This window comes from Netta rufina (assembly GCF_964035555.1).
Source record: "Netta rufina genome assembly, chromosome: 1".
NCBI classification, from domain to species: Eukaryota; Metazoa; Chordata; class Aves; order Anseriformes; family Anatidae; genus Netta; species Netta rufina.
The window spans coordinates 109,420,934-109,444,276 of record NC_140123.1 but is presented as its reverse complement, the minus strand read 5'-3'; positions in this window follow the sequence as shown (position 1 = coordinate 109,444,276).

The window sequence follows — 23,343 nt, the reverse complement described above, 5'->3', positions numbered from 1 at the left end:
TTATTTTTATGTTTTCCAAAAGGCTGTTTCAACTCTGAATTATTCCCAAAGCTCTTAACTTGCTAGACTCCACATGTGTAGCACAATGCCTAGCAAGGAACCAGAAGGAGGGGCTCCAAATATTTACCAATGAAAAAAAAAAAAAAAAGAAAGAAAATCAGTACCCCATACTCAATACCCTTAAAACACCACAGACTTCATTCCACTTAAGAAACAGCTCTTCTTACTATTATGATTTCATTGGCATGTAGGAGGAACGTGTTGTCTCAAAGGTTATTTAAACAAGAAAATTGAAAGGAAAGGGAGCTTTTAAACAATGTAGAATGGTGATAATTTTGACTCTAATTAGCTTTTACGTGAAGAGAGCCCTCAAACTGAAGGGTGTTTGAGAAGCCCAATGACTTACCGTTCAGAGCGCATATTTTTCCCTCAGTCAATATATACTCCACATAAATGGTTGCCATAGCTCAATAACTATACCATTATAAAAAGTGAATTCACTCCCTTTCCAATTTTTTTTTCCCATTGTTATAAGTACCTGCAAGCAGCTGTATTTTAAAGCTAGCAATATGAAATCTTCTATGGGACCACTAGCTTTATGAAAGTTATTATACAATAGAAGGAAATTTCATTCTCCAGATAATTCATGTGTGACTTACAATTTTTATTTTCTCTTGGTAGTTTTTTCTCACATCAGGAAAGAATGTTTCATGGTATATCATGTATCATATTTTACATAACAGATTTTAGTACATAATATTCACATTCATTATTTTAAATAAGATTAGGGAATCTAAAATTATAGAAAAAAAATCATATATGTCTAATTAATAAAAATAAAGCTTATTAACCATGTAAACATTTGCAAAAAAGTGCTAAAATAGACTTTTGGGAAATGCTAGTTTCTTATGTAGTTATTAAAATTGAAGTGAAAAGAGAAATGCTCCTAAACACATCAAAAGTCAGCCATCTGAAATACATTGTTAATCATTCCATGGTAAACTTAACGTTATCAAAGAATACTACAAAAGTTTCTATATGAATGTTTGTGTATACATGTACGTATATATTTATGTATACACATGCATCCATACTTAAAGTTACTTAATATACATGTACTTAATTTTTTTTATATGCATAAATATACAAAAGCTGGGACCAAAAGGAGAAATAAATGGTTATTATTTTGTTTCAAAACACATTATTTTAGGCAGCACCCTCCCTTGCTGATTTGAGAAAATCATCTTTAATTCATATTGACCAAAGCAGCAGGAGATAAATACTTTTTATTTTTACTGAAAACTTTCTGACTTGTGTCATTTCTGTCCTAACCTTGACAACACTTACAAAGCATTTAAAATAATATTAAAAATATTTCATGAATTCACAAGTATGATATCTCCTCAGGAATACGAAAAAGTAATCAGTGACAACAGAATGGAAATTACCAGGTGTAAGTCAAGAAAGTTCAGCAAGCAGCTCGAGGTGGTAAAACAGTCCATACAGAGGTTCAATAGACATAAGAGTGGGAGAATGATTTCTAGAACATGGCCATAGTTAGAGTAGCCAAAAAGAGAAAGCCACCAGTAATATATATATATATATATGTATATATATACACATATATACATATTTATGCATAATGCCACTATATAACAGTATGTAAAATTGCAAAAATCGTTTATAACATGTTATTAAAAAAATAAAAATGAAACACTAGAATTTATAGTAAGTCTGCAGTTAGACAAATGCTAAATATTTTTTTTTAAATACAGTCTAAAACTAATGAGAATATCCAGTCTTGTTTTCATGTGACTTGTGAAGGCTGGGAAAAAAAAAAATGCTATGTGAAAATCAAGGGCATGAATAGGAGCACACACATTCATATGAGGTAAATGCCTGTATGTAACAATTGCCTAAAAACGTTGTACTTCTCTGAGGATTTCCAGTCCATCAAATGCAGATCCTTGCTGTCACTGAGGCTCTCTTACCATAATCAATGTTCAGGGCAGAACTTAACGATACTGCACTCCAGAATCCCAACATACTAGCTAAATTTGTCTACAATTGTTAAATCATCTCCATTACTGGAACACCTGAGCTCCTCATCATCTTTTAGTGTATACATCCATCAAGAAAAGTCATTTTTACTTACAGTGCATAGACCAGAAACCTCAGAGTAGAGCTGCACAAGACATTTGGTGACCAAGTCTGAAAGTCTTCCCTTGCCAAAAGCATAAAGATGAAACACAACTCCCAGAAGCATCTGACAGGTACCAAAGATGTGCATCAAGAAGGAAAAAGTAGGCTCTCTCCCCTTGGGATGAAAGGCACAAGATAAAACTGCAGCTGCAACCTCATATTGCAGTTCCCAGTCTTCAGACACTTTGCTGTCTACTGTGAAACCTTGCTCATGATGAGGAGTGAATGGAGATTGCTGCAATATCTATGCCTATGTGTGGGTGTTCACCAACCTCAGCTCACTGGAAGGGTCATCGACCCTAAGTAAGCAAAGAGACACAGAGTTATGGAATTGGTCTCATTCTTTTCTAAGATGTTCAGGTGCTTTATGATGAGCTGCAGAGAGGTACCTCTCTGATATCTACTTAGGATGAGCAGTCTCTCCACTGTCTCAGGATTTAGGTGTGCAGATCTGCAGTTTGTCACAAAGTACAGGCTGTGGTAATGGCTCTCCTGTATTTAATGAATGCATGGTTAGCTGCCAAAGTCCATGGCATGGGCTTCTAGAGTATTCTTCATACTTAACTCCTCACATGTGAAAAGTCAGGTTTTTGGCATGTCCAGAATACCTTTCCCTTTGAATGGGACTATCCAGGTTTTGTTCAGACAAATTATTTTTTCCATTCAGCAGAACCTGAGGATTTTGACCATCTGAGTAGGAGTTCTGGATGACCTAAAGTGCCAGACAAATGCCACTGTAGATTTGGGATCAATTTAGAGCAAATGTGATCTGAGTCCAGCATATTTTAGAGTCACTGTATACCACACAGATTAAATCTGACATATTTTGGGATTGCTGGGCTCAGCAGATGCACAGCCTGGTAGATCTGCAGACATTTTAAAGTTTATAGACAGAAACAGGGAGAATGTCACCAAGAGTATTTGAACCCATATTCTCTATCTTCTGAGGAAGGTGTCCTAGTAATAGGTGACAGGTATTCAGGAGTCATTGGAGTCTCTTGCTTTCAATACCAGAAACAGTTCATTTTGTATTGACTAATTTATTAGTCTTGGATCAGAAAAAGGAGGGAGGTAGCCAGAGGGAAAAGCCAGAGTTCTTCTTTATCCTAGTGGTAATGGAAAATAAAACAACGAGAGTATACCATATTTTCTGTAAGAAAGCATTAAGCAGATTTGCTCTGACACAGATTTGGCAGCACAGGTGAAACAGGGAAGGAAATCTTTTTTTTTGTGCTCACAATGCAGTTAATGAGATAAATTCTTATCAGGATTAGATACTGAGGCACACTCACATATAGATCTCATGTGTCTGAGCAGTGTTGCTCATAACTGTACAGGCCTCCAATAAGATAAGTAATGTTTTTTAAGGAGCCAAGCCTCTGGTACAGAAGTTAAAATTTCCCAGGCACTTTTCACTTCCAAAAATAAAAGTGAACAAGGGTTCTACATGTTATTGTGACTCTAACCCCAACTCGCCCTAAAGCATTGAATATTTCTACAGCTGGGACAGAGCACTGAGCTCAAGCATCTTGAATGCCAAACTGGAGCTTAAAAACAGAACAGAGTACTAGATACATCTTAGCCATGTAGACAGAGAAATAAAAACCAGCAATAAACAAGAAAAATTCAGATGGTGTATGAAAATTTTTGTGAAAGCAAAGAATGTCAAGATTATTAGATTGTATATTAACTGAATTGCTTACCTGTCTGATTTCCTACAGCTACACTTGGAGCATTTAAAGACAAAAGAAATGAAATTTAAATTAGCTACATATTATGATCTTAGCTTCTGATCCATGAAAGCACTGAAGTACCTACTCCAATCCGTATTTATTTTAGCATAAACATAAACATTTGTCTAAATATTATATTGAATGAAGATATTTTCCTAAAAACGAGTCATCATCTTCCCAGGGACACTCTGAAACTAGCCAAAACATCCAACTGTATCTGGTTTTATTTCACTTTTAGATCTGATGCAGTTGAATCTTAAATCTAAAACAAATTAGTGTTTAAGTAATATTAAGAACATTAATAGGAAAAGCAGCATACAAACAAATAAAAACAATAGGTTAGGCCAGTTACCCTTCCCGTTTTCTACAGTCAAGTGAAAGTTGAGATGCACATAGCTGCCCATCACACAACAACATATTTAACAGCAACAGCAACTCCCAGGTCCTAAACACAAGGAGGAAACTATAACAAGGATAAAGGATAGCGGTTTTTTTGTTTGTTTGTTTATCTATCACACTGACTATAAATTTCTGCCACCACAAAAACAGTCTGAGGACTAGGTTCCACATTATATTTCAGCCCCTGGTGAAATATCTCTGTAATTGGAATAGGTGTGCAGTTGTTAGGAAGGGGGGTTTGACACGTAATGACTTACTTTTTTGGTTTTGAGCTGTTAGCAGAGATCTTCAAATTTTATGCCACAGCCTGTTCAAGGCATTCATGTAAGCTCATTTCACCTATGAATCCCCAAATGCTGGAATTTGAATTTAACTCCTCCTCTACCTTCTTTCATAGATGAGTAGACTCAAGTCTCCTCTGCTACAAATTCTGATTTGTTCTTCCAAAGATTCTTCAGCAAATTCAACATGGCAACATAAGCAACAGACTTTGAAGGAGTCATCTGTAGCAAGTGAGCACGGCACGGTGATGGGAATTGCTGAAGGGTCACAATGATTTTCAAACGGCTATTTGCGTGGTAATGGCAATGGAATAATGTTTTGAGGCTGAGTGGCAGAAATGACTTCATATGGAGATGGTGTTATAGTGTTACTGGGTGAATGAGAGGGATTCACATCCACAGCAGGCGGGAAGGAATAAAAGAGTTGGGGCTCTGCATGGAGGAAAGGGAACAGAGTGGGAAAGGAGTAGAGAGACATTGGTAGAAAAACAACAGAAGAGCAGACGGTAGACACATTATGGGAATTTCACCTTTATCTTTTTTTACTTAATTTATCTGCCCTTACTCATGATCACAATAACTTTATCCCAGTCCCTTGCTTACCGCTTCTGTCCTCCCTGGGGCAGACAGGCAGTGCAGAGCAGAGGCTTCAGGCAATAAAGCAATAGCTACCACCCTACCTAGCGCATGTTGGTGCTACCAGACAGTAGGACTGTAGGAGTACACCCGTGTTGACCTACATGTCCTCCAACATAGGCAGAACAGCCTTTCTCTGCTACAGCCTGCCTCCCTAAACAGATGCCTATGCTTCCTATACCTTTTGCTGGCTCTTCTCCCAGGCGTAAGCTCCAGCTTCCACAAATAGATCCACAGCAATCAGTGTGACTACTCATGTGAGTAATGGCTCACAGCTGGATGCAAACAGTCATGAGCTCCCTACATTTTTAGTTTTTGAATTTCAGTATTTTTCTTGTGCCTTTTTTTCACTGAGAAATTGGATAAGTAAATTGCTTTACCTTAGCTCCTCTATGTTTAGGATCAAAGTCACAGTAAGACAAATAAGGAATTTTATTAAGTGAAGTTACCCCAACTCTACTGTAACTTATAGCTTTTAATTGTTCTATCAACCTATTTTGCTGATACGGTCTTTAAGAGCACTGAACCACTCTCATGTGATTTCAAACCATCCCCAATTCCACTAAATCTAATTGATGTGTTCAGAGGTTACCAGGCAGTGTTGTGATTTTTTGTGAGATCACACTGAATTCATTTTTCATTAGATATCCTATTTCCGGTAGGATATGGGTTGAAGTATGCAGTAATAGTCCCTAGTGACAATGCCCTCATCAGAAGTAACTAGAAGAAACTGATGATATTTTCTTAGATACTTTTATTTGAATAAATCTGAACAGAAGTCAAAAATAGAAATCTCAAAAGGGAAAAAAAAAAAAAAAAAAAAAAAAAAAAAAGAGGGGGAAGGGGATTTTTTTGCTCAGGAAATTATTTTCATATACTTGTGCCTACACTGTGGGGCAGACTTTCAAAAACGTTCAGTGTCCAGCCATTACTTATGCAATAAATGATGTCTGGATCTCCAGAGAATTCAAACCGCATGCCAGTGGCTACTCTACTGATTCCTTGAAATGCTTTAGGTTCTCCTGAAAGATCAATCTGGAAATAGGCAAAACTAACTTCTGAAAATCCCTATGCTTCCTAGGAAACATCACAAAACTCCCTTCTCAGAAGGACATTGCAAAGAGCTTCGTCATGGATCCTTAAAAATGTGAATATTTAAATGAAATGCATTTGAACTGAAATCTAGCTGAAAATACAAAACAAATATCTGTCTTTTTAATTGCATTTCTTCTTTAATCCTTTAAACATACTGCTTTATGATTTACTTCTATGTCATCATCTCTGGAGCCTCCTTTCCGTGCAGCGAACTCTGTACTTATCTGTGGGTTGTACAGCAGATCATTTCTCATTATTCCTACTGCTATTCCTTCCTTTGCAATTACTAAAACTCTTTGCCCTAGTCTCCCTGCTCTTCTCCTCTCCCGGCTTCTAGGCCAAGATCAGCTTCCTTTCTTGCTGTAATTATAGCAAGGTGGTATAGCAAGGAGAAATTTTCTCATGCTCTCCCTCTCACCCCATTCATATATGTAGCCATCACATCTCTATAAAACATTCCTCTGACCAGAAATGACCTCTTCTTTCTTGATAGTCTCTTACTGTACCTGATGTTTGGTGAAGGACAAATATCCCCTAAAGAGAAGGTGAGTGAAAAAAGGCAGAAAGACTGCACCACACATCCCCCCTCCTATTTTCAAAATTAAGGAATATTTTTCCTACTGTTTTTTATTTCTGTGGCTACCTAATTCTGGGCAAAATCTGTTTTTGAGATGAGGACTTTTATTTATTTATTAGTACTAGAGGCACACATGCAAACAACTGCATGTGAAAATTTGTTTAACTCAATAAAACTAAAAAACCTGAAAGGCATAGACACTTTTTTTTTTTTTTCCAGCTGTGTTCTCTTGCATAGATATTTAAGCAACTGCACTTTCCAGCAAAGCATTTTTAAGATGGTGACTGTTAGGTCAATAAGGCAAAGAGACGACTATCTGGAAGATTTGTGGCTATCTGAAGAGGAAACAGCTTTGAAGAAAGGCAGGTCTGTCCAGCTAGAGGCAGAGGCATGCCATTGCAAATTTACATTTGCAACACAGAGCAGTATCATAACGTAATGAATAGGCAATGATAGACTCATTGGTAAGATAATATCTCCCTTCTTTTAAAGGTACATATCGGGACTGCACTTTTGATGGCGTGATAAAGAAGCAGAAACTGCAAATATCTGCCCCCTGCCTCATCTGAAAATAACTTCACTTACCACTGCTAGGAGTACCTCAAACAGCACGCTGAAAATATAAACACGCACATGCAAACATCAATTGTATTTGTAAACCTAAGTCATTTTCTCTAGGCTGTTGGTTTTTCTTCATTTTGTTCAGACACAGCAAATAGATGTGTCAGCTTTTTGTTGGTTCAGTAACAGAGAAAAATCTCTAGAATCCGATTATCCCAATTCTTATATAGTCTGCAGTTATTTAAAAGTAAGTAGTCTGGAGATTAAGCTTTGCTTCAGAAATCAAAGTAATCTTATTGTACCCCAGTAAGTATGGCATGAGTCACTCCATTGCAACAGTCCCTCCATATCCTGGTCTTAATTGTCTCCAAATTAAAAAAAAAAAAAAAAAAAGCATTATATTTCTAATCCCTGCTGCTAACATGGCAGAGAATTCCTGTGAACATACACCAGATCAGTCTGCTAATACAAAAACTGTCCCTTGAATGTGTTAGTCAATCATTTTTCATTTCACCAATTATTTATAATTTGTTAAACCCGTAGACTAATTTTACAAACAAAGGTGAATGTTACTTCTTTATCAAGAGGGGTCCCTGTGAGCTCCCAATCTTTCTCAGCACTAGACAGGAACTTGATTGCAATAATGAAGTATTACAGCTACAGCACTGTTAAAAAACACAGCTTTTGTTTTTGAACTAAGTTGTGACAATTGCCTCCCATTTGAATCAATTTTACTCAAGTTTCACGACAATTTTTTACTCTGATTTTTTATTACACATATTACTTGAGTGCTCAGGGGCTCCTATCACTGTGGAGGATGCATCCTGCTGAGAGTAATAAATGAATTTGATGGGCAAGCAGACATTGCTCCAGAGTGTTTGCAGTCAAGGATCCAAAAAGTGCTGTGTTTAGCAACCATGCTTAGGGGTGACAATACAACCTTGCCAGTGCTGGGAGCTCTAGTTTTTGTCCAGAAAAGTGCAGAGGCATGGGTCTTTCAACCAAGTACCAGCACAGCCAATTTACATCATCACTCATAGGAAAGAACTGGCCATAGTTAGGTGATTGCCTAAGTATGGCAGACAAGCATAGCAGGGCAGCTCACCTCACCGGGAGCAGGGTCTCCATCTCCTCAGAGCTGTAAGAACAGACTCAGATGCATAATGTTGTTTGCTTGTTTAAATGGCTGCAGGAGGGAGGCCTAAATCTGTATGTACATATTTCCTCTCTTCAAAGAACCTTATTTTTGACAGGTTTTAAGGAAAAGACATGTTTTCTTATTTTAATGAAGTTTCCACCTCAGTAAGTCAGTGCAGTTTAGGAAACATCTGATTAAAACCATGTTCTGTTTTCTGAGTATCTCTTAAACTCTGCCTAACAAACTTGAACTGCATACAGTTCCTTGTTCTTTTAGCTCATTCTGCATTAACTTACCTACAAAACACTTCAGAAAAACTATTTTTGTGTAAAACATGCCAACAAGAATCAACATATAAGCAGTAGAGAAAGAATTCTGACTACTGCTTGCATTATCTCCAGCACATGAAATTTAACCAGCAGAGCTAGAATTCAGTAAAAATATATACATATTAAAAATTAAAAAATAGCAAGTGCAGAACATTGAATTGATTCAGGGTTTTTCTGCCACCTGGGAAAGCATGAGGAAAATGTTTTATTGCACAAGAGAGTCCAGACGATATTGACCAAGCCCCTCTTGACTTCCTCTAAAACATTTGTTGCATTGAAAACAACCCTAGGAGCAGAGATTTATTTCTGAATTCCCTAGGTGTGCAGAGAGATACAAAGGTCCTAAATCTGCTGACTAAGATAAATTACAGGTTGGAATATATTTAACAAATGATAATGCAAAATGCAGGAAAATATACAGCAAAACAGCAGATAGCAGTGGAACAGAGTACATGACCTGCCTGAGAAGTTACTGCACTCAGCCAAAGAGCAGATATAACTGCAGATGAATTCCCTCAGCTTCCAATCCCTACAGAAATAATCTACTATTAAGAGAACACATATTTCTCCCTGCAAGTGAATCCTTCAACTGCATAACAAAGATGACTGGAAAACTGCTATTGCTGTAAGAGAGACCAAGTTTGGTGGTGGTGTGTTATTTTTTTTTTTTTTTTTGAGGCAGAGGAAAGGTTTGAAGAAAGGAATGTAAGGAATGTGCTCTGGACTTCATTTAATGAGTTAAGCATCCAAGAGAAAACAGTAACAATATTTTTTTTTTTTTTTTTAAAAAAAGGAAATATCAGAAGAATAAACAAGTGTTTATTAATAGACACACCTTCTGTTATTATGGCTGCCTGCTGCAGAGTGCCTTGTTTCATGCTTTGAAACATCTGGTGTTGGTCAGAATTTAAGATAGGACACAAGACTCAATGGACCAGTGGTCTAATAGGGCACGGCAATTCCTGTGGTCTTATTTTGTAGACAGGTGCAGTCACCACTGATTTTAGTTCAATTGTTTGTTTGTTTTTTTAATCTCCTCCCCTGTTCCTCTCTGCACATAATAACTGAAGAAGCATCTCACCAAGCTGTCACTGCAAGCCTCTGGCAGACCAAGTCCTACCTTGGGCCAGAGCTCAGCAGCCAAGCAGAAAGTACCAAGCTGCAAGAGCAGCTCATAGAGCAATGCAGGTGAGAAAAAACAGAACCTGTCACTGTCTTGCACTCACCTGCCTTCAATATTCTCACTTCCCCTGCTTCCAGGTGCTCAAGAGAGGAGTGAGGTTTACCAAGCCTTCCCTCTGTCTACTTAAGGAAGCAGCTAAAAAACTCCTTTGAAGGTAAAAACTGAGAGCTCTGAGCTGAAGAGCTGAGAGATCTGAGCTGAAAATAGAGTTAAGAGGGGACAATGGAAGGGGAACTTGTCAATGGTAGCTAGGAAATGAGACGGTTTAATAGAAAAAAAAAATCATACTCATAAATTAATCATACTCCTACACATGCTGATTGTTTCATTGTTTGTACAGCACTACCACAGTGTGGCGCACAAGCACTAGGGATGAAAATCATTCTGCAGAGGATACAAGGAATTTTTCTGGAAAACGGAACTCAGTTCATCTCCACGGAATCCATTGTAAAGCAGGAATAACAGGAATAATCACCAGAATACTCCCAATTTTGCACATGACTGAAGCCCCTTCCTGTCTGTGCCAACAAGTTCTTAACTTTTTCCTTCTTTAGAAAGCCAGCCTTAGCACTTCCCCTCAGATCTGAATTGGCTTAGAGAAAGAAAGGCCATCAGGTCAATCAACAATGTTATGGCTTTTCCTTCATAGAAACAAGGACATTTGTTTTCCTCTTGAACCAACTTTCACCAAACAGGTAGGATTTTCATCAACTTTGAGGTCTCTTATTCCATGTAAGTCTTGGTTAATTGCGGAACAATTTCAGAAGCAATTGGAAGCAAGACACAACAGGATCATATACGCTCGCTTTCTTGGAAAATGGGCTTAAATCATGAGGATTCAAACAAATATATATATATATTCTGAATTAGAATTGTTTAACCAAATAGAAATGCATTGAATTATTTCTTCGTTTATTTTTCATATTTTTTTAACTTTAGCAAAACACATAATCTCTTTTTGTACTCTGAGAAGATTTGCTTCTGCTGAGAAAATGTAGATGAGGTGCATATGCAGACACTTTTTTGGGGTGGGGGGGAAGATGGAGAGAGAGAAGGAGGGAGCTCCCTCTGTTACTAGGTGGATATTGTCACTGACTCATAGGAATGCATGCCAGTAGCCCTCCTTTTTGTCTTTCACCAGCTAATGTACTGTTTTACTGTGCTAAAAGAAATATTATTTTTAGCTAGTTCAATGACATCTCAATTTCAATAAGAGTCTATTGTCAGATGGGAACCTTCTCCCCCACCACAATTCTTATTCACAAGGACAGTGGCCCACACATCACACAGCTAATGGTGCAGCCAGACATGAAACACATCTCAATTTCTTACAAGCTGTGTGCTGTAATGACCCACTATGCTTCTGAAACAACTGCAGAAACTCTCCTGGTACCCATCCCAGGACAGATCTATGTGGCATTCAAGTATGGAAGAACATTAAAGGGCAAGCTACTGCCACATAATGCCTTAATTCTGGCACACAGCTCTATTTAGCAGAGCACTGAGGCATGTGAGGGGTCTATATCATAAGCTTTCCTTCTCAGGAACGTGACTAACAGCAATGTCTACTAGCCCTTGGTTGTGTAACACACGGTGGTGATGCCCACTTACAGCCCTCAAACAGACTTGTCAGGGTGCCTGGCAAATAGAGCAGACACAAATAGAGGTAAATATGGGGAAAGAGACAAAAGCTTTCAAGGAGGCAACGTCTCCTCTCAGTCCACAATAAATCTTCCTGGGGCTGCCACTTGAGTCCTTTCTGGGTGTTTAAAAATCCTGTATTTCATAACATGCCTCAGTTTGGGGAAAGGCAGAGAATAACTCATTCACTGTTACTCAGGACGGCTGCTACAGCACTGTGTGTTTGGAAGTAATCTACAGAAAAGCAGCTGACCTTCTAAAGATGTGACACCTGAAAGCAACGTGTTGAAGAAAAGCAACTGCAACACTCCAGAAAATTCTGGGTGACAAGAAGAAATGAGAGGTCTGCAGTTATGATTGCTCCTTTTTTTTTTTTTTTTTTCCCCTCAATAGACTTGTACAGCCAACCAGATTTCATTGCTACCCGTATCTGGTTTATAGATGTCATCTCTGTGCTGACAAGTGCCTTCTTTCCCTGTCTGTAGAATTTTTTTTCATCCCTGCCAATATCTGTTATGGGGTCTGATTAGTCCCAACAACTGATTAAATAACAGATTGTGAAAAATAATCTACGGCTAACAGGAGATGATGAATTTTATGTTTGTTTCACTCTTTCCTTCTTTTTTTATTTTTCTTCAAGCATGTAAAACCAGCACCTATAAGGCCTCTCATGATTTATCCAAAATAGTATGTCCTAGCTAAATTTAGCAACATGCTAAAGAAATGCTCGTTATTTACAGGATATGACATAGCATTTCCTACATTCCTGATTCAGTATTTGATCTCTCCTGACAATTTATTTTAGAGTTTGTTGTTCTGTCTTAAAGGGATATAGTTGCAACAAGTATTTCTTCCAGGGAAGGGAAGGGAAATGAAAGAAAGGGAAGGCTGAAACATCATTTATGGTCTTACAAGGGTTTAGAAAGTTCAATCATGTTCACATTTACTAAACAGGAAATATTTATATTTGCTTTCTTTCCCTCCAACAGCAAACCACTGATGACTTACACCTTTATTACAGCATACTCCTGTGAACTGTTCAAGTCTTTTGACTGTGACCCAACAAGAAGCACAGTGTGTCACCTTGGTGTCAGTGTAAGTCATGTTTGCAGGCCCTCTGGCTTTCTTTTCCTGTTATGCACATTTAATAACTCATCTTCATTAAACAAATGATTGTGAAGCTTTGCTATCAGTTGGATGTGTCTCTTTTGTTTCTTTTCTTTGCTGGTTGTCTTTTGTTTCTTCTTTTCTTATGTGCTACTCTTTACCAATAAGAAAGCCAAGTTTGATCTAAACTCTTTAATAAGCTGCCAAAGCATAACTTAGGACCTTTCTGTGTACATAGAACTACATCTTTGTCAAGATCAGTCAAGTTTACTTCTGGAAGAAGCTTCTCTGCCAGGAGCTTTATTAGTCAACAGTGCTGCCTTTTCTATTCATTTTGGCATTTTGTCTGCTTGCACTAGGTGTCCTGCATTCTTACTGCCTCCCAATAAGCAGGACAAAGACTCGGTACCCCATGACAAGTATCCCTTTCTTCCTATATCTTAGTGACTCAGTGCCCCAGGATGCACATGCATAAAGTTACAGTGCATGATTAGATGCCAGCTGAATGTCAGCCACTTAATTATCTTTCTTCTAACCTACAAGATTTTCTGAATATTCCTAAAATATTCACCCTTTTGAAAACATCCATTCAACAGATATTACTAAAACAGCATCTGAGGACATCAGGAAGGGGACACAGAGCTTACTGAAGTGAACAAAAAATAAAATGTTGGTTAGTGCAGGCATCCACGGAAGAAGGAATGATTCTTCATTGTCTAAGAAACAAATACCAAGCGGTGGGACCACTCAGGCATTACTGGCAAAGGCTGCCAAACTTTTGGTCAGGAAGGATGGAATCTAAAGTAAAGTTCTACAGCTCAGAAGCAGAAAGCAAGTTAACGTTGGCAGTGGAAAAAGAGTGAGGTGAATATCACCAGAAGACTACAAGTCTAGCCTGTCCAAGACATGTCAATCATTGAGGAATCAGTTGCAGGTCAGAAAGTATGCAGAGAAAAAGGCTGTCACTCAAGTATTCAAGGCCAATACTTGTATTTTGCTGTACAAAGTTGGTAGGAAATAGCTTCCTGAAGAGCAGTGTAATCAAGGATTGGACCCATATCATAATGAAATTTTTTCCTATTATTATGAAAGTTTTTAATTTTCTTATGCTGTGTAAACACGTGTTTTGAGTGGGAACATTTCACTTAATGTCAGTATTGTCTGGTCAAAGACTGTGAAAAATAGAATTTATGTCACTAGGAACATATGCCATTTCCAGAAGAGGCAAGCAGAGATCTTTCTTATCAATCACACTGTCCACATTTCTAGGATTGTAATGAAAACTGTAATTCTACCTTTTGCTTCTCTCATTTTGGGGCCCATAAAGGAGACATCTAATCACTTGCAGAAAGCTTCAGCTAATATTTGAGACCATGCACAGATTAAATGTAATATACTTTTTGTATCATGAAAGGATGTGACAATGTATCATGAGTCAGATTGATACTAGCAAATTTGATGTTTCTATTATTATTACTATGTACTGAATCATTTTTGTGAGCTAAGGTGAATATTGCCAGCAGAGGTTAAAAGCACATTGGAATTAGAAAATGTGCTTGCTAATTTTCAACATCCAAGTACAGTGCAGTTATGAAAGCCTACCAAGACCAGAGAGGCTTTAAAGAATCTTAACATTATGACTACTGAATTGTCTGCTTTTAGACTGTTGGGTAGAATACTGCAATTGGGTGTCATATAAAAAGTGATCTGAATTGTTTTGGAGGGAAGAGTGCAGCTTGTGTATCTTCCAGCTTCTAATATATTTCCTAATAAATGTATACTTTTTACGAAATACAAGTACCAGAAAAGGAATCAATGTAAAGATTCCACAACAAACAGGAAAATAACAATACATTCTGTAGTTAGTCTTTCATAACATCACTGGAAAGAACATGGTTCTTATATAGCCTAATATATATGGAAGATCACAAATCTTCCTGATTTACCACTCGGACACACATTTGAAATAGACTGCTAGCCATGTATGTATGTTATAGTCAGGGTAGTACATGGACTCCAAAAAGTGGTGAGATAATCATTTTAGCTGTTTCTAGTCTGTGATAATCTGCAATATTGTAATATGAAGTCTTAAGAGTGACAGATTATTTTGGTACCTTGCCATCCTTCCCACCCAGCCCTATAAAACTTGTTTTCCCAAGCAGCCTGTGGGCAGTACAGGTCTTTTTACTCCCAGTCAGTCTTCCAGGAAATAAGTTATTTTCTTACCAGCCAGATGTGCTACAGAAAACACAAATTATTGGTTAACTGTGGAAAGAAAGGGGAATAAACAAATAAACAAAAAGTCAATCTCTAACTTCCTAAATTGTTTTCCAAGAAGCTTTGTGAAGAGTAGTGGAGGTACCATCATAGTGAGTCCACAGGAAGGCACATCTACAGAAGAAAAAAAAGGCTTCTCAAGGAGTCTGAGGTTATCAGTGTGGGAACAGAAGAAAGAATGCTACTAAATTACTTCAGGTAATGTTGATTACAGCTAAAGTATTGCTCTAGATTGAAAATGTCTCAGGTAAGGCAGAAGCTACAAGCAACTTAAGGGCATGTAAGTCTTGCTGTTGCTCAGTTATTTGGATGAAGGCCCAGAAGAGCTAAGATGCAGGATCAGAGAATACGGGATACAGGAAGATCTTTGATCAGGATGGAAGAAATAAAACTTTTATTCCTATAAACCTCAATAAAAGATTTACATCTGTTCCTGGAAAAGGCTGCTGTTTATCAAGAAGCACTAAAAGACATTTCTGCACCAACCAACACAACCATCCCACAAGGAAAAAGTAGTTTTCCCTCCCTGCAAGACAAAAGCAAGCAGTCATGAATCAAATACACAAGTATCATATTTGCTCCTTAACCTTTGTGAAAGCACAGTGTAATTGTGGGACATTTGAAACTAGCAAAATAGGATTTCTAAATTGAACTGTTTTTGTAATTTTTACATTTCCTAGGTAAATGAGAATTTACTCTTAAAAGCTGGGACCTCTGACTGAATTGTCATTGCTGTTTGCAAAACATAGCTTGATGCAGTCCGTTTTATTTTAGTTGCATACCTAGACCTGTTGATTTTTGTTGTTGTTGTTGCCATGATTTATGTTTTCTGATGTTGCTCCCTTATGACAGTTTAAATCCTATCACTGATATTAAGACATGGTAGATAACAAATGGCTCTTTTTTTGTTTTATTCGTAGGCCTTAAAATGAAGAGTGTTTTTTTTTGTTTTGTTCTGTTTGTTTTTTTTTTTAAAAAAAGTCTCTCTTTTGGACATGAAATGAATACCTTCTTTGAATGGAAAAGATGTTAAAAATCAAAAGAGCTGGAAAAAAAATAAATCATATATGTTATCTCAATCCGAACTTCCTCCTTAATTGGGCTTTTTCTGGCTTCCCTACTTCCAATCCTGCAGAATTTCAGAGCACTATAGATGTGTAACAGAGTCCGGATTGTATTCCATGTACTTCTTCATCCTAACGTCTGCTGAAGCTGTCTTTTGGTGGTATATTTTGTGTATTTACAGCATCCAAGATAAGCAAGTTTCTTCTTTTGCACGTGCAAATATGCATGCATACATAACTTGCTGTACACATACTGATACACAAATTTACTTCTTCCTTTGTACATACACTTATATAGGAGGAGATCAACAGAGAGATAGCAGATGCTATCCTGGTGTCCTCCACCTTCTGGTAGGCCTGCAAGAGGTCTTTCACCTTATCTTGCTGATACAACTCACATTTTTTGGCCTTTGATTACTATCTCTACAATGCTGTTGGCCTGAATATCCCTCTTTTCAGTTCTGTCTTGTGGAAACATCAGTTCAGCCCCTTAAATCCATGCAGGAATCTAGGTTTCCTTCAGGTGTCAGAAAGGTCTGCTTAAAATTAGATCATGGGTGCATAAGCCTAAAGACATGAACTAACAATGTTTTGTGAAATAGAGTGGAGAATTAAAATTAATACTTAGATCATAATGCTTTCAGTACTAGCAGCCATAGACCTTACTACCAAAATAAAAGTATTTGATATTGGGAACAAACTGTGCATTCAAAATAGAAAAGGCAGCAGGCCTTCTCTTGATGAGTTTAAGCATTCAGGGACGCATTCTCTCTCCTTTTGTGCTCACTCTGATTAGTCTTTTACTCCCTTTATATTCCTACTGTAACTGGGAGGGCAGAATGTGAGCTATACAGTAGCAACTCAGATGGCAGAATGCAGTCTGCAATAAGCCACAGAAATACAATGCTCAAAAAAGGAAACAAAATTACTAGTATGGCAGTGAAGTGAACTGACACTGCATAATCAAATGGCAGGATATAGGTATTAAAAAGAGAAAGAATTAAGTTATTTCATTTATTTGTCCTCCATTATTTTGCTGCACCTCCCTGTTATATACCTTATTTCTTGTTTCTTAGGATTTATGTACGGTAAAAAGACTGGATAACTACTCTGAACTTTACCACTACAAGATCTCTACCTCATATGACTGAGAAAAAATCCTGAACACCATTTTGCCAGCTCCAGGGGTATAATCAGTTTACAAACCTCCTCTCCTCTCCTCTTTCCAGTGCATTTTCAATGCCGAATATCTGTTTTAAGCACACAGAGTAACCTTGCCATGCTCCTGCTCTATGGGGATTTAACATGCTTTAGCTTTTATGAAGAAAGAATTCTGCAAAAATACTTAAGCTGAAAAGCCACTTGCCTGAGCCTCCCCCAAATCTGTTATGACATCATTGGATCTAAATGGATGGGTGTGACAGGAATGTGAATATTCAGGTCCTGGGGTGAGTTCAAGCAATTGTTAAAGCTCACTCCAAAGTTCTAAGAGCAATTCTATTTAAATGTGGGTGGAAAACTAGGCTACTTTTACACTGAAAAAAGCTATGAAATACTGCTGTCTTTTTAAGTGCTACAGGGAATGGATGCCAGCATGGTATCCCAGGGAATGGTAAATTCTTAATGTGCAGAATTGGATAACACATCATTTCTAAAGGTTGGGGGGAGTGATATGAAAGATTGAAAAGCATTAAAGGACACAGCTGCAAACCCAGCTACTGCGTATCCTTGAGATGTTCCTACAAGGACTCTGTGATGTACAATGCCAAAGGAAGAGAGATCTATGGAGTTTGTTGAGACAAGGTACCTCTGTCAACGTTAATAAGAAGCGAGGTTATCTCACTGCTATGTTTGGGTCAGAAAAACACTGAAGTTTCTCAGAAGACACATGGCTAAAGAGATAATGAAGTAAGTGAAGAGCTACCACTTTTCCCATAATCTTTCCCCAGAATAAGAAGATTAATGATAGAATGATAAATAGCCTTACAATCTAAAGGAAGTGAAAGATACTTTTTTTTTTTTTTTTTCTCTGTTTTTCATGCTCAGAATTCAGACACTATTTTAGGAGACTGTAAAGCTTTCTTCATCTCACTGAGAATGCTGTTTTTATGGATATGTGCAGAGCCCAGGCACTTTAAAGTAACACAGTTTTTTAAAAATCTCAGTAAAGAACGAACAAACAAGTAATTCCAAAGCCTACGTGGCTATAGGAATGAACTAAAAATTTACACAGGTTTGAAGACTCTTTGGGTCAGATCTGCTCAACCTAGCTCTGTAAAAGCATCCCTGATGGCTACACCAGCTTTAGCAATTGGTATGTCTACCAATCTTAACCTGGCCTGACTGATTTTATTTTTTCTCTGAGCCTTAGAAAGAACAGCATTGGACACAGAACAGCAGTGGACTGTCAAGCTTGCAGATAGATTATCAATAACTGAACAAAGAAACATCCCTCCCACTCACAAAAGCAAACAGCAAAGAAAAGATCTCACAAGCAAGTATGTCTGTCACACCAAAACATCCCCTTTTTCACTGGCATAGCCCGAATTCTTTTCCCTAATGTGATAGCCAAAGCCCTAAATAGACATAGATAGCATATCTTCTGCTCCCTCTTCCATCTTTCTTCCTTCCTTCATCTCACTTCTATCTAGTCAGGTAAAGAGTCATAAATGTGTTGTTGCATCAGTCATATGCGATTTTGTTTTCTTTTACTTTCTATCAGAACGTTAGAATTTTATTTTATTTTATTTTTTATAGTGTAACCTGCGGTTTTTACTTCACGTCCTGACTTAAGCAGTTATTTTAATACTATCCAAGAGACAGATTGTGTTTTTCAAGTGGGATCTAAATTAAAGATGACATTTGACTAGTACTCCATTTCTATGCACTGGAATTAGCCTCATCCTTCAAAGCCCATAAGCACCCTATAAGACTTTTGCATCACATGGCATGTCTACAAAGCAAAACAAAGGTATAATTTTACTAAGTGCCAACATCATCCTTGCTAGTCACTCTTCCTAGTACAGTGAGAGTTATACAGCATTGATTGTGTGCATTTCATCATGCAGTGGCAGACAAAGTAGGTGCAGATGTTTCCTAGAGTGTTTTTAGGCGCATTCGATTGTATATTGACTGCTCTTTTGGATAGAGTAAGGTCTGTCAGGTTGTCAAAGACTGGTCTAGCACCTCCTGACCATCTTCAACCTCCTAAAACTTCAAATGAAGTACTTTAATTCCTTCTCTTTTAAAGCAGGAAGAAATATAAATTTTGCATGAAAAAATATTTGATGTATATGAAGTAGCAACATCCCAAAGCAGAGCTTCTTTTTCCTTCCTGTAAGATCTTTCCTTTATTCTTCCTGTTTTCCAGATCAGTTTGACCTAGCAATTTGTTCCTTGTCAAATTTTCTTTCTTGTCTCCATCTAAATTGCCAGCACCAATTTTCTACACATCAGCAGAAATGTACCTGGAAATTAAAAACATCTGGTAAAGACCATCCCCCCTTCTTAATTGCCTGCCAGTGATGTTATGCCACCTTTTGTTTGATATTCCAAAGATTCCTGAACCTCACTTACAGTTAGCCAAGAGTCTTCTGAAATCTCCCCCTTCCCAAAGCCCTCATTCTATTCTTCCTGCATCTTCCAATAAACTGAATTTGAATTTATCCTGCTGCAGTTTTAGAACACTAAAGACTATGGGTTCTCCCTAGAAATGTATAAAATAGATCAATTTTTTCCCTCCTTCCACAGAATTTCTTGACTTTAATTTACAATATCATGTGCTTTTTTTTTTTTTTTTTTTTTTTCCCTTCTTCTTGTTTGGGCTATGTAATTTCAGTTTTGTCTCTGCTGTCAGATCATGGTTTCTAGAGATCTTACTACTCTTGTAACTTTCCTGTAAAGTATCTCCAGCTGATCCAGATCTTTTGTTAAGTGAGGGCCCAAGATTCAGTGTAGTCCTTTAGTCTTGAGGCCCTTGAATTTTTATCAAAGCTGAGCAAATTGGAAAGATTACCTCAAGTTCTTTGCTGCCTCCCTGTATGGTATATGGATTCACCACAGCAGTATGACATTTTTAACTCATGACTCATATGTATTAGCTTGTGGTTCAGTACAACCCCTGACCCTTTTCTGTATAACAGCTTCCTAGCCAGCTGCTCCTCATTCCTTATTTATGCAGTTGATTCAGCTTGCCTACGTGAAGTACCACACACTTGCCCCTATTCCATTTCAGCTTGTCTTTCCCAAGTTGTCAAGATCATTTTGAATTCTGCTCATGTCTGCCAGTGAGTCCAGCTTCCTTCATCTCAATGTGCTAATGCCTTAAGGGTGGTGGTCACTAATGAACAGCAAGCAGTTCTAGGCAGCTCCATATATATCTCAGTTTTGGTAGGGAAACAGTGATAATTACCTTCTATGTAGAAGTTTCAAATGGTTTTGTACACACTTTGACACAGATCTTTGCAGACCATGCTTCCTTTACTTTCAAGGATATAAGGAGTGACAGGGTCAGAAGACTTCCCAAAGTCAAGACACAAGGGATCCAGCTCTTCACTGACACATCACAGAAGTACGTTGTTTTGACACATTTTTTTCCTCCATAAAATCTGTTCTGGCACTGTTTGTCTCCATGTTAATTTCCAAGTGCTTAGAATAGTTAGGGGAGCTTTGGTCTAATACCTTTCTAAAAGTTTTAATTGCCTAATACACCTGTACTTCACCAGCTAGTTGGATTTTTAATGATAGGCATCTTGGTATGCCTCGTGATAATGACCATCTCTGAACAACCCACAGTGACCTCATTTCCTATAACTGGATTCAGATCTTGGATGCTCAGTGTGTATTTACTGAGAATAAAATTATTGGCAACTTTGACTTGAATTATTTAGGGAAACTAACTAAACAAGTCACCATATTTTGATTCTAGCTTGTCAGAAATATTAGGAAATAAAAATAATGTATACAATCTTTTTATATTCCTTGATAATTTATTATCTTTTTAAATTAAAAAAAAATAATAAAAGTTTTTCAACACTAAGGCATCGTATTTTAGTTTTCTACATTTGTCCCAAGTTAATTATTTTTTCCATTTAAAAAGTATTTTTCAGAAAATCTATTTTTAAGAACAGAAAAAGTAGCAATGACTTTTACTCTGAACTGCAGTCTCAGCATACATATAATTTAACGCAGCATGGAGCCACAGTTCTTTCTGGGCCAATCAAGGCAACTTTGTTCATAATGTGATTTTCAGTGTTTGTGAGAGTAGGTTATTGGTTAAACAGATGGGGGAAGTGGGGAGCAAAGTGAGCTTTTGAAGTTATGAGCTCATAGAAAATTTATTCTGATGGTTGAATCAAGGGACTTGAAAGCTCGTGATAAAAAATAATAATAATAAATAAATAAATAAATAAATAAATAAAAGATTTTGCAATTTCTTGTGTCTAGTTAAATTTGTATCTACTCAGGGCATTGCCCTTACACCATAGCCAGAAAACCTGTAGGACATCCAAGGTTACACTGCAGCAGGGCAACTTCCCCAGCTTCTAATAAATTTAAACCAAGAGGCCACCTAAGATATTGAGTCTAAAGCTGAAATTGCCTTCTCTCTGACAAGTTAAGGAACAGGAAATGATCCTACACAAATAGAAGCATTTTGTTAACCAGGCACTCAGAAATCACTCTATGATAATATATTAAAAGTGATGTCAAAAGTGATATTCTTATTTTTGTCTCTATTTAAAATTTATGTTTGATATAAAACATCAGATGCAACAGAAGAAAAATTCTCGTCTTAAATGTTGGGTGATTCAGAAGCTCCAGCACCAAAAGGTAACTAAAAGGTTCAAGTCACTAAGCAAATGGCTACAGAGAAATATATCAGTTCTTTGGGGTTTGACTCAACCAGGTAGTGTAATGGTTTACTGTGGACCATCACAGGTCCTTGCATCACCTTGCCTTTCTGGCAAGAACTGACTTTCAGTCAGCGCTGAGCTCTCTTCTGGCATAGGTGGGCTGCCTGGAGCAAGGGTCATTGCCACCTGCCCTCCCAAGATTTTGGCTCTTCCCTCCAGAAACTCTCTTAAAGAGAGGTCTTTTCCCCCTCAAAAGCTGCAGTAACAGAAAACTGCCTGCCTTCTCACTCTGAGGACTTCCCTTCCTCCCCCTGGCACAAGGGACACAACTCATAATTCTGCATCTGCAGAAATGATCATTAAAATTTGCAGACTGCTGCCCCTTTGATTATCCTGCTTTTCAAAAATTGAGGGCACACTTAGAGGAAAATAAAGACTTTACATAGCTTTCCCAGAGTGATAAAAATAAATGTAAATAAACAGACAAAACTCCCTCAGTTTCCTTAGGGAATTTCCAGATGGGTATCAGTCTATTTGCTTGTCCCCAATTAAAAGCAAAACCACCCCCTTTTGTAACAGTTCAGCATGTTAATGACTGCTGCTGTCTACTCCATCATCCAGAAACAGACACATTCAAAAAATAGCTCTAATTTTGAAAGTACTGATATGTGCCAATGAACTTGTGTCTCGAAAGTGGTAAGTATGGGTATTTAAGGGGCTCCGTAACATCTATAGCTCCATAAGCAATAGAAGTTTAGCATTCACATATCACTACAGGTATTTAAATAAGTGCACGGAGGTATGTATCTCCCTTTTATCACTTCAACAGTTTTACAGTCAACTATTTCACCCTACTTAAAAGTCAAATTTACAAAGTTCTTTAGCATCACGTGTCTCCATCAACAGTATCATAAACATGTCTGCAGTCTGGGCATGTACTCCTTCCAAATCTCACAGAGAAAACAGGAGTTATACTAGGTAGTGAGTTTCTTTTGACAAAAAATAATGGCTGCTAACTACACCTTAGCACAGCTAACTACAACCGGTAGGCTACACTAAAGGTAGAACAACAGTAATAATGATAAAATTCAGTAACACAAATTTGTAGAACAGTAATAGTTGTGGTTTTGCCGTTTTTATGAGGCACTAATCTAGTTGCCTTATAAGGAAGCAGAATATAGTCTCATAAAACAGTACAATGGAACTATGGTATAATGACTTTAACGGATACAACAGCAGCAGCACTACAGACACTTACTTGACAAGCT